This window comes from Myotis davidii, unplaced genomic scaffold (assembly GCF_000327345.1).
Source record: "Myotis davidii unplaced genomic scaffold, ASM32734v1 scaffold1168, whole genome shotgun sequence".
Classification (NCBI taxonomy): domain Eukaryota; kingdom Metazoa; phylum Chordata; class Mammalia; order Chiroptera; family Vespertilionidae; genus Myotis; species Myotis davidii.
In genome coordinates, this window is record NW_006299037.1 from 28,984 (window position 1) to 33,671 (window position 4,688).

The window sequence follows — 4,688 nt, forward strand, 5'->3', positions numbered from 1 at the left end:
CAAGTACAGCCAAATATTAGAGTTGATGTCCAATCTTAGGTTCTTTTAAATCTGGGGTATAGGCAGTACTTTTTTTTTTTATTATTAAAAAAAAAAAAGAAAATTTACTGAATAACAGATGATTATATTGAAGGAAAGCCTTACACTGTAAAAAGTGTGATAAAGCCTTTAATCTGAGGTCTACCCTACTCAACATTTTAGGAATCATTCTAAAGAGAAAGAGCAATAATATAAAGTTTTCATTCAAAGATTCAGCCATGATTTATCATTGAGAATCATAAAATAAGGTTTTACAAATTATGAGCCATATGTCAAAGCGTGTATCTTCATTTATATGTCATACAACGTCTGATAATTATTACTGGATACAAGCCCAACAGTTACAAAGAATGTGACAAACCTTACTCAGCGTGCAAACCTTACCCAACATCAGAATTCATACTGGAGAGAGTCAATACAAATGTAAACAATGTCCTAAATGTTTAATCAGCATCCGTAGTTTATTCCTCACATTTGAATTCATTCTAGAGGGAAACCTTAAATCTGAAGTATGTGGGTAATCATATAGTTGGACCTACAGCTTCAGTCAATATTAGGGATTGTAATTGGGTAGAAATTCTACATTTATGATATAGGAGGGAGGACTTTTGTTCAAAATACACAGTTTACAAATCTCCAAGGAATTTATACTTTTAGATGACTCTAAAATGTAAAAACTTGCCCTGACCGGTTTGGCTCAGTGGATAGAGCGTCGGCCTGCGGACTGAAGGGTCCCAGGTTCGATTCCGGTCAAGGGCATGTACCTTGGTTGTGGACACATCCGCAGTAGAGAGTGTGCAGGAGGTGATTGATGTTTCTCTCTCATCGATGTTTCTAACTCTCTATCCTTCTCCCTTCCTCTCTGTAAGAAATCAATAAAATATATTATAAAAAAAAAAGTAAAAACTTGCCCTAACCGGTTTGGCTCAGTGGATAGAGCGTCTGCCTGCGGACTGAAGGGTCCCAGGTTCGATTCCGGTCAAGGGCATGTACCGTGTTTTCGGAAACATCAGCAGTAGAGAGTGTGCAGGATGCAGCTCATCAATGTTTCTCTCTCATCGATGTTTTTAACTATCCATCTCCCTTCCTCTCCGTAAAAAAATCAAAATATATTAAAAAATAAATTGTAAAAACTTCTCCAAGTATGTAATTGATTATGAATTTTAAAGTATTACTGAATTCACACTAGATAGGTAGCCAAAATGCCTTTCAGGTATTGCTCTAAATCAGAATGTTTCTTACACAGTGTACTCCAAACTTTAAATGTAGATAGGTAATATTTTGTATGCTTGAATATATCAAAAGAATTAATGTTTCCATATGTACAATTTCTTAGAGTGTTAATCTCATTTATATTGAAATCACTTGAAGTATTTTGAGAAGGAAATATTCATGTTATTCTACTCCCATATCACTTGATGCTGCTATGTGTTATTCCTGGTGTATGTGTGAAATCATGAGGTTGATTCTTTCTGCCTTAAAGATCTGTGAGCTGTTGTATATGATATGGACTTTACTTATGCACTTTTTTCCATGGAATATTGGATATATTGGAAGGCTCACATTTTTTCTATTAGAGAATTATACTATTGAAAGAATCTCTTAAAATAATTCTTGAGGGTTTTTTTATTATTATATTTTATTGCTTCCTCACAGAGAGGAAGGGAGAGGGATAGAGAGTTAGAAACATCAATGAGAGAGAAACATCGATCAGCTGCCTCCTGCACACCCCCTACTGGAGATGTGTCCGCAACCAAGGTACATGTCCTTGACTGGAATCTAACCTGGGACCCTTCAGTCCGCAGGCCTCTATCTGCTCAGCCAAACCGGTCAGGGCAATTCTTGAGTTTTATAAATGATGTCATCAAAGTTACTTCCTTTTCTGTGCCAATGTGTTAGGATGAAAACTTTCTGAGGGCATATCCATTTTTGGTTTTGATGTTTAGGTGAATGGAAGTACACTCAGGACAGAGCTGTCTGTGTAATAGGTTTTTCATAATTAACAGGAATATTGCAATACCAGTGACATTGTTGTACTCAGGATGCAGAATTGGCATGAACTCTGCATGTGGAAAGACGACACCTTTCCCAGGCTGCACTGCTGGCTGAACTAAGAAAAATTAATTCTATTTCTTATGTTTCCTATTTCCTGTTTCTCTCTGGTTTTCACTTTGTCTTCTAGGCTGCCATTCTTTTTGCAGTGCTATGATCCCAGCCTATAAAGCTCTTCTTGTCCACACCAGCCCCTCAAGCCTGTGTAGCTTCTGCTCAGTTGTTTGGAATTCACTAATGCAATGACTGACAGTAGAATTTGGTGAATATTTTGCTTTATTTTCACGAAGTAGTAAGCTCACCATTTGGGTTCTCATGCCGACACCTATAGTTTTGAATATGAATATGAACTTTTGGAATACTACAAGTTATCATCTGTATACTTTTTATTGGAATGATTTTTCTTGTCCGAATACTCATTGGAAACCTTAACAATTTCTCAATGTTACATCAGTAACTTCTTTATTGGGGTGGGATTAGCCCATGTTAAACAGGTTTTATTCTCACTTTCTTGAATGTGGCCTAATGTTGGTCATTCTTTCTAGAGGAACCCCAGAGATCATGGCAGCTTTGCAGTTGAAAACTTTTATTATTTTGGATGCAAAGTTATTTTGTTTATTCACAGCCTGACCAGAGGTATGCCCGTTGGCATTAGCTGTCCCTAGAGTGTTTTCCAAGCCATCACTGTAAGTTTCAGGGACAGCAGGATTGGCACAGATTGAAATGAAAGTCCTACATTTATTACTTCTCCAGTAGTGTCCAGTGCTGAATTTGTACAAGGTGGTGAACATCAGTTCCTATGTACATGCCACCCAAAGGATTGACAAAATCATTGCAGAGACAAGATGTTCAATATTCTTCTACTTTCTGACATGCCCATGGAGCATTCGTATGTATATGTATCTGTTGATATTTTGTGACTGGGACTCATTTGGACCAGGGGCTTTATTAATTTTTTCTGTTATAGGATATAATATGGGGTCCAGATCATTCATAGAATTGAATCCCAACTGGACAATAGTTCCATATTCTGATACTGTAGTGAGAAATATTGATTTATTTCTCTGGGAGATATATTCATTGATGTCAAAGGGAAGTTAAAGTCCCCTCTTATGATTGTGTTAATTAACTTGAAAATGCCAATAACTATATACCTGTCAATAATCACAATATAAATGGTTTCACTGCTTCAACCAGAAGACACAGGGTATTTGAATGGATAGGGACAGAAGATCTTTACATATGCTGTCTACATAGCACCCACTTCAGATGACAAAAACAGCATGCAAGTAAAGGGTTGGAAAAAAGTTATTTCATCTCTACCTTTGGGCCCCAAAGAAACTACTTTGCAGAGAATGTTGCTCTAGTGAGAGCTCTAATCCTGGACGGTGTACATTTAATAGGTATAAGGATAACCGTGCTCAGAGTTAGCTGACCCATGCGGAAGCGCTGACTTTTAGTGAAGTCAGCACGTAACAGTGTTTCAATGCCCAGAGTTGTGGAAAGAGCTGGAGCAGGTCAGAGCAGGCCTGCTTGGAAACTCAGGTAAACGCCTTTCTTTTATGGGAACCACTTAATTGATGGCTCTACAGTCTCTTTATAAAACTTGGAAGTCCAATACAGGAAAAAACTGCCTTTGGCGGGTAAAACAAGTGATTTCATGGAAATCAAAATTTTAAAATGCTGTGGTTGCAATCCTAATGTCAGATAAAACATATACTTTGAAAGAGAGGCCATAATAATGGAGGGATAATTCCTAATGCTAAAGGGATCAATTTATCAAGAGTATAAAACCCTTGTAAACATTTGTGGATGCAAAGTAGGAGGACCTGAGTATATAAAGCAAATATTGGTGCACATGAAGGCAGAAATTTGTCTTTCCCCCTGGGATCTTTGTATTTTGTTTGTTGACTTGGGGAAATAGGGATACAGATGCTTCAAGACCTGTGACTTAAAATCACTTTTTCTCATCCAATAGACTGTATTTTCCCCGTGGTGCTAGAGTCTTTGCACAAAGCATACATTTTTAAAATATATATATTTTCTTTTACAGAGAGGAAGGGAGAAGGATAGAGAGTTAGAAACATTGAACAACCGCCTCCTGCACACCCCCTACTGGGGATGTGCCTGCTACCAAGGTACACGCCCTTGACTGGAATCGAACCTGTGACCCTTCAGTCCGCAGGCTGACACTCTATCCGCTGAGCCACATATAGCCAGGGCCAGAGCATACATTTTGATCATGAGGTATTTAACCTTTCTCTGTTTTTGTGTTGCTGTCATTTCTCAAACTTTTGTAAAATCCAAGATCATGAAGAATTAACCCTATGTTTTTATGTCAGAGTTCTTACATTTAGCTCACATATGGCTTCTATGTCTTGGATAAATCAACCATTTTTACTGCAGTCACCTGCTCAATGACAGTCCCTAGCTGAACACCAGGTTTTTTTGTGGGAAGGGCATGCAGAGAATAACATGGTTACTATTCAGAAATCACATTCATGATACATTTTAACACTAATTATGTCATTTAAAAGCCCACTTTGGCCGAAACCGGTTTGGCTCAGTGGATAGAGCGTCGGCCTGAGGACTTAAAG